The sequence below is a fragment of the Meriones unguiculatus genome, chromosome 17 (genome assembly GCF_030254825.1).
Source record: "Meriones unguiculatus strain TT.TT164.6M chromosome 17, Bangor_MerUng_6.1, whole genome shotgun sequence".
NCBI classification, from domain to species: Eukaryota; Metazoa; Chordata; class Mammalia; order Rodentia; family Muridae; genus Meriones; species Meriones unguiculatus.
The window spans coordinates 41,848,017-41,860,403 of record NC_083364.1 but is presented as its reverse complement, the minus strand read 5'-3'; positions in this window follow the sequence as shown (position 1 = coordinate 41,860,403).

Below are 12,387 nucleotides of genomic sequence, written 5' to 3'. Positions count from 1 at the left end.
AAGAGGGGAGGGAAGGAAATAATGAATGCTATCTCTATTTTCATGGAATGTGAAGATATGTTTTCAAATTATAAGGAATTAGAAGCAATAAGCAAGCTCAGCAATGAAGCGAAGGACCAGATCCGCCTCTGCACCTCAACAAACAGCATGCACACCTAGATGATCTATAGGGCAGAACTCAGTGTTCAAGAGTTGTCTTGATGTCGGCAAAGGCCCTCAAGTTCCCATGCCCACCTGATAGGTCCTGCAATCATGCCTGGAAAGCTTGGGTCCTAGTTGTTTCCTGGTCCTTCACCTAACAGGATCACTTCCTTGCCAGCTGGTGTGGGTTGACCAGCCATTGATACCTCATGAGAACTGGAAGCCAGAGAGAGTTGGGGGTCAGGGAGGTAACTCGGTTGTGTGTGTGTGTGTGTGTGTGTGTGTGTGTGTGTGCCTGCTGCCCGCACAACCCCTTCTGCTACTCTCTCTCTTGTGGCAAGCACTGCGTAGCCCTGGGTGACCTGTGCTGGTGCTCTCCTCCGCCAAGATGGAGCATGTGAGACTCGGGGGTTGTTCTCCTCCGTTCCAGCTGTGTGAGGACAGCTGTTGCTGTCCTCTAAGTCTAAGTCTGCACAGAAGGTGATTAACGTCCTCCAGGTCAGACGGCAGAACAGAGACGGTTCATCATGAAAGAGAATGCGCTTCAGAGAATCACAAAGATGGGGATACAACACCTAAAACACAGGAGGAAACCTGGGTGACAAGCGGGGGAAGTGGCAAGGTGGTGAAACAGCCCAAGCCACTATGAGCCTCAGAAGGGGGAGGCGAGTCAGAAACGCCCAATGAAAGGGAAACTGTCCTAAGAGACTCAGGATACACCCATGGCCCACACTAGCTGCAAATTCATTGTGAGTTTTGGTGAGACAGTGACTTCTCCAGCGGTTGGGTTAGTGATGGGCGGAAATCAAATTTTGTTTCTCTGTAAGAGTTGGAGAGCTGGGGCTGGGTGCCAGAAGAAGAGAGACTCCTGTCTCAAACTGAGCAACCACGGGGTGGGGACGTGGCGGGGAAGGGAGCTGATCACAGAAAGGGTGAGTTTAACCTGCGGTAAAGCAAGACAGCCTGAGGCGGACAAGCTCAGAAGTGTCAAGAAAGCCGGCTGGGTGTGGGCTGAGAAAGACAGAGGGTGACACAGCCCCACCTTCAGCTGCTAGGAGCTTAGCTCACTGGTTGAGCTTGGATGGTTGTGAGCCCAGTGTCAGCCGATGGAGCAAGGCCTGGAGCCACCACCCTTTGCTGTAGAGCCTGAAAGCTCTGATACCCTAAGGGTCTGTCTGACACCTACAGGGAGATGTTTTAAAAGCATGAACACAGGGCCCAAACGAGGGGCCCGATAGAGGCAGGTACCCCGAGGTAACCAGCTAGACCCCCCCAGAAAAGCACGGAGTAGCAGGGAGAGTAAGGGAAAGCGCCGAGATGATGGGCTTTTCTAAAGCAGCCTGCAAAGAAGCAAAAGCAGACAGGGACAAATGGGAAGAAGGATCAACCCAAGTAGCTGTCCAAAGCTGAAGGAAGAACTGCCTCCAACCCTCTTGCCCTAGCCTGTGTGCCTGGAGCCAGTCCTGCCATGCTGTAGTTCTCACAGGCCCCAAGCCCGCATGGGGTTCCTTTTGTGCTTCCTTCCCTCAGTAGCCTCTCTCCTCCTGGGCCGCTCCTGGTCGTGAGGAGGTGATTCTTACCTGGTGTTTTTTTTTTTTTTTTTTTTTTATTCCTGTGGGTCACACTCCAAGGTATTAAAAAATAGCTTTGTAACTTAATAAAAAGGAGGGGGAGCAAGATGGCAGCGCCGGGAGGACTCTCATTCTGAGCAGCAGCACAGCAGGATCAGCACAGTGAGCAGCAATCAGAACTCGAGGCCATAAAACACAAGTGATTTGTTTCCCAGGTGAGAGGATACCCCACGGTGGGGGATTCAATCAGCTTTTAACTCACCCGGCTAAACCGCGGAAGAGATCCCGGTTCCGCCAGACGCTTGGCCGCCAGCCCAGAGCTACACGCCAGCGTGCCCTGGTCACGGTCCCAGACTGAACTGTGGTCTGGGACATTAGAGACTGGAATCTCTAGTCGAGAGATAACACCACTGTGCGGGAAACGATTGGGACCGACCTTAGGTCACCCAGACATCCCCTGGAAAATACTTGGGTTCCACGGGCATCCCAGGAGCCAGCCCGGAGCCAGAGCTGGGGACCCAGGCGCCTGCACAGAGCCCTGCCTGCCTGCGCACCTGATTCACCACCTCAGATAGAACTGTGGGCCCCAGGGCACCAGCGAATGAGTTTCACTGTCCGGTGCAAACCCACAGGGAGGGAAATGGCTGGTCTGATCTCAGAGCACTCAGCCAACACCCCCACCCTGAAAAGGTCTCGGGAAAATTTCCCAGTTTAGGCAGACGCCCAGACTCCCAAAGGCCAGAAAGGCAGAGCCAAACTCGTCTGTGCCTGCGGGTTCTACTTGCCATCCCTGACAGAATGGCGGTCCCCAATTTGGCCCAGAAGGGGACACACAGTGCCAGCTCAGCTCAGAGCATAGAGCCTCTAGACCAAAGCGGTGCCCTCAGCCGCCATCCCAGACAGGGACACACAGCTTCCAGCCCAGAATGAGGCGCCCCACCACCAGACCAGAGAGGAGCCCTCAGTTGCCAGCCTAGAGAGGCCTGCACAGCATCCAGACCAGAGCGGCTCAACCTAGGCGCACATTCTCCAGGCCCAGAGTGGAGCACTCAGCCCCTGGCCCAGAGACTTGCTGGGTGCTCCTCTCACCTTCCCGAACAGAACTCTGTGCCCAGGATATCAGACTGAGTTTCTCTGTTGGGAGAAAACCCCACAGCTAGGGAACCAGCAGGATCTTCAAGAGGGCTGTACCTAGAAAATAGTGTAACAACAACAACAACAGCTCACTAAATTCAGAATGAGAAACCCAGCAGCGGGGCAACTGTCTTGAGAACTTCTACTGCTGAGAGGAGAGCCCCCCTAACTAACAAAGACCACAGCTACTACTCAGGTCTATACACCTGAGGTGAGCAGTGGCAATTCCTGAGAAACACTGGCCATACAGTGACCATACCCAAAAAGCAGAGGAGGCCTCCTTCAGGAAAAATCATCTTCCGGCCAAGGGGATTCTCCCTACCTCAGGACGCCAGGAAGCACAGAAACTAACAGCCAACACCTAAAACAGCCCAATGGGTAGAGGTCAGCGTAAAAGCCCAACCAACAAAAGACAGAGCAATATGGCATCTCCAGAACCCAGCCATCCAGGGGCGAGCAGCCCTGGACAACCCAGCATAAGAGAAAACCAAGAAGATGACCTTACATCTATGCTGATGAAGAGGATAATAGAGGAAACAAATAAAATACATAAAGAATTAGAGGAAGATAAAACCAAACAGATCATGGCTATCCATAAAGAAATGGAGGAAGTTAAAGACAAGCAGATTATGGCCATCCGTGAAGAAATACGGGAAGATGCAGCCAAACAGTTTGCGGCCTTCAGAGAAGAAATAATTAAATCACTGAAAGAAATAAAAGAAACAGAGTTGAAGGAACTAAAAGAAAAACAGGAAAATACAATCAGACAGGTGAAGGAAGTAAACAAAACAACTCAAGACCTGAAGATAGAACTGGAAAAATTAAAGAAAACACAAATGGAGGAAATAATGGAGAGGAAGAATTTAGGGAAGAAAACAGGAACTACAGAGGTAAGCATAATCAACAGACTACAAGAGATGGAAGAAAGAATCTCAGGTGTAGAAGATACAATGGAAGAAATCGATGTATCTGTCAAAGAAAATGTTAAATCCAAAAAATTCCTGACACAGATTTTCCAAGAAATCCAAGACAATATGAAAAGACAAAAACCTAAGAATAATAGGAATAGAGGAAAAAGAAGATTCCCTCCTCCAAGGCCCAGAAAATATTTTCAACAAAATCATTGAAGAAAATTTCCCCAAGTTAAAGGAGAGGCCAATAAGAATACAAGAGGCCTACAGAAATTTGACCAGAAAAGAAAATCCTCCACATAATAATGAAAACAGTAAAGATACAGAACAAAGAAAAAATACTAAAAGCTGCAAGGGAAAAAGGCCAAGTAACATATAATGGCAAACCTATTAGAATCACACCTGACTTTTCAACAGAGACTATGAAAGCCAGAAGGGCCTGGACAGATATCATGCAGACCTTAAGAGAACACAGTCTCACAACAGTGTGATGCAGCCATGATCATTCAGGCCTTTACAGCCATTGAAGCAAGACATTCTCCCCAAGCATGGTTGGATACCATAAAAAACTAAAATGATACGCTCAGGATGCGAGGCTAAGCACTGCACTCAGGGTCAGCCGCTTTGGACCCAGAGAAGAGCATGTCTGATTGCATGCGGGTTGATGCCCCAGGTCCCGCCTCTGAGAAAAAGGTATCGGTCGGGTCCAATGCTCTTTGGGTGGATGACACCTAAATGAACATCTGTACAAAGTCCCAATTTATTTCTAATATCAGAGATCAGACCTCTACTCTTGCCTGATGCATCTAAAACAAAAAGGGGGAACTGTAGAGAGCTGCAGAATGCTATGCCTTAAAGATGGAGCTGGTTTCCGCCTTCCACCTTCCCGATGGTGAGTGCTCTCTGTCAGGAACAACTCCACATTTGGCTAAGGCCGAGGATCTGGCTTGCTTCCATGTATGTGGACCTATCTGCATTGCCCCCGTGGCACGCCTGGGTTGGCTACCCAGAGGCTATTTAAGCTGTGGGCTGGCTTTCCCCGGGGTCCGAGGATTGTTCAATGTTCCTGAATAAACTGCATTGAAAAAAAAAAAAAAAAAAGAGAACACAGATGTCAGCCCAGGCTACTATACCCCATAAAACTCTCAGTCCTTATAGATGGAGAAAACAAGATATTTGATGACAAAAACAAATTTCAACAATACCTACAAACAAATCCAGCATTACAGAAGACACTGGAAGGGAAAATACAACCCAAGAAAATTAGCTACTTTCAAGAAAACACAGAAAATAATTAGCCTTACTACAGTAAAACAAAAAGCAACCAAGCACACAACCTTATGACCACAGCCAACATCAAAATCAAAGGATCTAACAGCCACTGGTCATTAATCTCTCTCAACATCAATGGACTCAACTCTCCAATGAAAAGACACAGACTAACAGAATGGATACATAAACAAAACCCAGCAATCTGTTGCATACAAGAAACACACCTAAGGCACAAAGATAGACATTACCTGAGAATAAAGGGTTGGAAGACGGCTTTCCAAGCAAATGGACCTAAGAAGCAAGCAGGAGTAGCCATTCTAATATCTGATAAAATAGACTTTCAACCAAAATTAATAAAAACAGATGGAGAAGGACACTTCATACTCATTAAGGAAAAATTCCACCAGGAAGACATCACAATCCTGAACATTTATGCCCCAAATACAAGGGCACCCACATTTGTAAAAGAAACATTGATAAAACTTAAACCACATATAGATCTCCACACATTAAGAGTGGGAGACTTCAACACCCCACTCTCAACAAAGGACAGGTCAACAAAACAGAAATTAAACAAAGAAACAATGTCTCTGACAGAGGTCATGAATCAAATGGACCTAACAAACATTTACAGAACCTTACACCCAAACACAAAAGAATTTACCTTCTTCTCAGCACCTCATGGAACCTTCTCCAAAATAGACCATATAGTTGGTCACAAAGCAAGCCTCAACAGATACAAGAAGATTGAAATAATCCCTTGTATCCTGTCTGATCACCATGGAATAAAGCTGGACCTCAACAACAACAGAAATAGCAAAAAGCCTACATACACATGGAAACTGAACAACTTGTTACTAAATGACAGCTGGGTCAGGGAAGAAATAAAGAAAGAAATTAAAGTCTTCCTAGAACTCAATGAAAATGAAGACACAACATACCCAAACTTGTGGGACACAATGAAATCAGTGCTAAGAGGAAAGTTCATAGCACTAAGTGCCTTCAAGAAATTCGAGACAGCTCATTCAAGCAACTTAATGGCCCACTTAAAAAACCCTAGAAAAAGAAGAAGCAGACACACCAAAAAGGAGTAGACGACTGGAAATAATCAAACTCAGGGCTGAAATCAATCAATTAGAAACAAATAAAACAATTCAAAGAATCAATGAAACCAAGAGCTGGTTCTTTGAGAAAATCAACAAGATCAACAAACCCTTAGCCAAGCTAACTAAAAGGCAGAGAGACACCACCCAAATCAACAAAATCAGAAATGAAAAGGGGGACATAACTACAGACACTGAGGAAATCCAAACAATCATTAGGACTTACTTCAAAGTCTATATGCCAAAAAATTTGAAAATCTAAATGAAATGGACAATTTTCTTGATCAATTTGACTTACCAAAGCTGAATCAGGACCAGGTAAATCAATTAAATATTCCTATATCCCCCAAGGAAATAGAAGCGGTCATCAAAAGTCTCCCATCCAGAAAAAGCCCAGGACCAGATGGTTTCAGCGCAGAATTCTACCAGACCTTCAAAGAAAAGCTAACTCCAATTCTCTTCAAACTATTCCACAAAATAGAAACAGAAGGAACATTACCAAACTCATTCTATGAAGCCACAGTTACCTTGGTACCTAAACCTCACAAAGACTCAACAAAGAAAGAGAATTTCAGGCCAATCTCCCTTATGAACATTGATGCAAAAATACTCAACAAAATACTTGCAAACGGAATACAAGAATACATCAAAGATATTATCCACTACGACCAAGTAGGCTTCATCCCAGGTACACAGGGATGGTTTAATATATGGAAATCCATCAATGTGAGCCACCATATTAACAAGCTGAAAGAAAAAAAAAACACATGATAATCTCCCTAGATGCTGAAAAAGCATTTGACAAAATCCAACATCCATTCATGTTTAACGTATTGGAGAGATCAGGGATAGAAGGCACATATCTAAACATAGTAAAGGCGATATACAGCAAAACTATAGCCAACATCAAACTAAATGGAGAGAAACTTAAAGCAATCCCACTGAAATCAGGGACAAGACAAGGCTGCTCACTCTCTCCATATCTCTTCAACATAGTGCTGGAAGTCCTTGCTAGAGCAATAAGACAGTTGAAAGAGATCAAGGGGATACAGATTGGAAAGGAAGAAGTCAAATTATCACTATTTGCAGATGATATGATAGTATACGTGAGTGACCCCAAAAATTCTACCAGGGAACTCCTACAGCTGATAAACACCTTCAGCAAAGTGGCCGGATACAAAATTAACTCAAAAAAATCAGTAGCACTCCTGTATACAAAAGACACAAGGGCTTAGAAAGAAATTAGGGAAACAATACCCTTCACAATAGCCACAAATGACATAAAGTACCTCGGTGTAACCCTAACCAAGCAAGTCAAAGACTTGTATGAAAAAAATTTCAAGTCTCTGAAGAAAGAATTAGAAGAAGATAAGAGAAGATGGAGAGATCTCCCATGCTCATGGCTTGGCAGGATTAACATAGTAAAAATGCCCATCTTACCAAAAGCAATCTACAGACTTAATGCAATTCCCATCAAACTGCCAACACAATTCTTTACAGACCTGGAAAGAAAAATTCTTAACTTCGTATGGAATAACAAGAAACCAAGAATTGCTAAAACAATCCTCTACAATAAAAGATCTTCTGGAGATACCTCCATCCCTGATCTTAAGCTGTACTATAGAGCAACAGTTATAAAAACTGCATGGTACTGGCATAGAAACAGAATGGTGGATCAATGGAACCGAACAGAAGACCCAGAAATAAACCCACACACTTATGGACACCTGATTTTTGACAAAGATGCCAAAACCGTACAGTGGAAAAAAGATAGCATCTTCAACAAATGGTGCTGGTACAACTGGATGTCTACATGTAGAAAAATGAAAATAGATCCATACTTATCACCCTGCACAAAACTGAAATCCAAGTGGATCAAAGACCTCAACATAAAACCAGACACATTAAATCTGTTAGAAAAAAAAGTGGGGAATACCCTAGAACTCATTGGCACAGGGGATAACTTCCTGAACAGAGCACCAACAGCACAGGCTCTAAGATCAACAATCAATAAATGGAACCTCATGAAACTGAAAAGCTTCTGTAAAGCAAAGGACACCCTCATCAAAACAAAACGACTGCCTATAGATTGGGAAAGAATCTTCACTAACCCTTTATCTGACAGAGGGCTAATATCCATCATATATAAAGAACTAAAGAAGCTGAAAAGCAGCAAACCAAGTAATCCAATTAAAAAATGGGGAACAGAGCTAAACAGAGAATTCTCTGTAGCGGAATATTGAATGGCAGAGAAACACTTGAAGAAATGCTCAACCTCATTAGCCATTAAGGAAATGCAAATCAAAACAACCCTGAGATTTCACCTTACACCCATCAGAATGGCCAAGATGAAAAACTCAAGTGACAATACATGTTGGAGAGGTTATGGAGAAAGGGGAACCCTCCTCCACTGCTGGTGGGAATGTAAACTTGTACAACCACTCTGGAAATCAATTTGGCACTTTCTCAGACAACTAGGAATAGCGCTTCCTCAAGATCCAGCCATACCACTCCTAGGCACATATCCAAAAGAGGCTCAAGTACACAATAAGGACATTTGCTCAACCATGTTTGTATCAGCCTTATTTGTAACAGCCAGAAGCTGGAAGCAGCCCAGATGCCCCTCAACTGAAGAGTGGATGCAGAAATTGTGGTACATCTATACAATGGAGTATTACTCTGCAATGAAAAATAAGGAAATAATGAAATTTGCAGGTAAATGGTGGGACCTGGAAAGGATCATCCTGAGTGAGCTGTCCCAGAAGCAGAAAGATACACACGGTATATACTCACTCATATAGACTTATAGGATAAACCTAAAATCTGTCCATCTAAAGAAACTAATCAAAAGAGAGGACTCTGACTAAAATGCTCAATCCCCATCCCGAAAGGCAAAGAGGATGGACATCAGAAGAAGAAGAAAGCAGGAAACAACCTAGGAACCTGCCACAGAGGGCCTCTGAAAGCCTCTGCCATGCAGACTATCAAAGCAGATGCGGAGCCTGATGGCCAACTGTTGGGCAGAGTGCATGGAATCTTATGTAAGAAGTGGGAAATAGTAGGTTATGGAGAGGACAGGAACCCCACAAGGAGAGCAACAGAACTAGAAGATTTGAACACAGGGGTCTTCCCAGAGACCCATACTCCAACCAAGTACCAGGCATGGAGATAACCTAGAACCCCTGTGCAGATGTAATCCACGGCAATTTAGTGTCTAAGTGGGTTACATAGTAATGGGAAGAGGGACTGCCTCTGACACAATCTGATAGGCCTGCTCTTTGATCACCTCCCCCTGAAGGGGGAGCAGCCTTACCAGGCCACAGAAGATGACAATGTGGCTACTCCTGATGTGATCTGATAGACTAAGATCAGAAGGAAGGAGAGGAGGACCTCCCCTATCAGTGGACTTGGAGAGGGGCATGCATGAAGAAGGGGTAGGGAGGGTGGGACCGGGAGAGGAGGAGGGAGGGATATTATTGGGGGATACAAAGTGAATAAAGTGTAAATAATAATAATTATATATATATATATATATATATATATATATATATATATGGTATGAAGACAGCTCTCCCAACACTGCAGGAAGACACGGGCATGCTCAGCTAGAGACACAGCCACCCCAAGAGGGACAAGTTGGAGGCATCTCTGGAGGGTGAGGTAACCTATCCCACTCACAGACTGCAGAGAGAAATGTAGCCACTGGTCCACCAAGAAGGGAAACTACTTACGTGAGCACAGCTCTGATGGCCACCAGACATCTCTCTAACACAGGCTGGACACCAGCGTAGGCAAATTTAAAAACTGAACAGGAGCCACAGGTTCAACACACCTCCTCTGCCAGCCCAATATTCAAGGACCCCCAGTAAGCATTTTCAACGTTTACTCCTTGTACCATCCCTCCTCCACCCCCATCGTTTTGTTTCGTTTGATTTAAGGAAGAACCGCGTGTAACCATGGCCTTGAAGCTGATATGCAGTAGCTGCCGGTAATCTTGAATTTCTGATCTTCCTGCCTCGGCTTCCCAAATGCTTGGAATTATAGGTGCCACCGTGTCATTCATGGAGTACTGGTGGCCAAATAAAAAACTTCATGCATGCTAGGCAGGCACTCTACCAACAGAGTAGACTTTTAGTGTATTTTTAGTTTATCATATTTAATCCTTTCGTACAACTTTGTTTGTACATTTTTTTCACCGCTGGGCAATCTTATCTTCCTGTTTCTTTCTCTCTCTCTTTGTGTGTGTGTGTGTGTGGTTTCTTTTTATGTCCATTATATGTTTCTTCCCCCTTTCTCCTCACCCTTTCCGCCCTTTTCTGCCTTCCCATCTCCTCTACTTTTAGTAGAATTTTGAGTTTACCTGACTGGATTTTGGGTGGTTTTTTGTTTTGTTTTGTTTGCTTGTTTGTTTGTTTGTTTGTTTTTCTGTTCTATTTGGGGTTGAGTTGCGTTTGTTTCAGTTCATTTTTTTAATTCACATTTTTATTTTCTTCATTTTTTTAAATTCACATTTAAATTTTCTCTTTGGCTTCTTTTAGTTTTCTAATTTTATTTTTGAACTTCATTATTAGAACAAATTTTTTTGTTATCTTTGTCTTTTCTGTTTATCTTTTTACCATAGTTGGCTTCTCCACCCCTGCTATTTGTCTTCATTTGTTTGTTTAACTTCACTTTGGTTCCATCTTCCCCTTTCTGCTTCTTCTTCTTCTTTTTTTTTGTCTCAACCCCATACTATTCCCACTTTGTCCTAAATAATTAAAACGTATAGCATATTCTGCATTAGTTCTCCAATTTTCTGGATTATGCCTGCTGGTGACATATATTTCCCTATCTTGTCTGCCTTTGACATTGTTAATGTTACGAGGATGTATCGTCGAGAGACCTCAGGAGTGAACTTCTTGCTCAGAAAGCCACCAAGAAAACAAGAAGAAACATAAAACCAACACATGCCTCGACCACAGCATGGAAACACAGAAGGATTGTCAAAGCAGTAAGGTGGCATGACTGCCCCAAAGATTATAACTCTTCAACCACTGAATTTCAACTGAAATAGGAAAACATGACAGACGAAGCTTTCAAAAGTTTAGTGATAAAAATGGCAAAGATCTCAAAAAAAGTACACAAGTAGATTAATTTAATCCAGGACTTAATTAAATTAAGAAAAACACATAATGGAAAAAGCTAGAAAAATACATCAGAAAATCGGCAACACGAATGAAAGAGTCAGAAATGTGGAAAACCAGCAATAAAATTAAAAATTTGGAAAAATAATAGATATGTTTGGAACACAGTGGAAAGCATCACCAACACATTCTACCAAGAGAGAGAAAAGGCAAGAAAGAACAAGGTAAAAAAAAAATTTAGTCTCAAATACCAATAATTTAAAAAACACAAATGAGCAAAGCCACACTATCTAAGCATTCTGGAATACTATCAAAAATCAAACCAAAGAATTCATAAAATAGAAGGAGTTGCTATAATAATTTTTATTAAATTATTATTTAAAAGCAATTTAAATATATATTTATATGCAAGTATATAGATTAAATATATATTGAAAACTTTATAAAATATATAAATATAATTATTAAATCAAAGACATCAAGAATTCATTCAATTCAGTTCTAGAAAAAGTTCCCCAAATCTAAAGAAATAAAAATATAAACATTAAACAGACCTAGAGCCACAAATATATCCATGACCAGAGAAGAACCCTCTCCATGACATGTTAGAGTCAAGATAGCAAATACAAATCCAAGAAACTGTGTTAAAGGGGAAAAGTGCCAACTTACCCCCAAAGACAAACATCAGAATAACATCAGCTTTCTTGTCAGCTGCCCAAAGTTGAAGGAAGAATTTAACTGTGCACTTACTTCAAGCCTCAGAAAAGATACCTCCCAGTCATTATTGCTACACCTGGCAAAGCTATCTTTTAAACTTGATGTTGAAATGAGGACATTTCAAAACTGATACAAACTAAGACAGTTCATGGCAACCAAGCCAGCACTGATGAAAATACTTAAAGGAATACTCTCTGCAGAGGACGAAAGACAGTTTCCATCATGAGATCACAGGATCGTCATCGGGTCTAGCACAGTGAACCAGCAGAGCCCTAATACTCATAGGAGAGAAAGAAGAGAATAAACAAGCCAACCAACAGTAGAAAGCAACCAATGAAGTCTCAGGGGCTCTTAAGCATCTCTCAACAACAACCACAAATATAAATGGTTCCCTCTGGGAATATGGATTCTGACT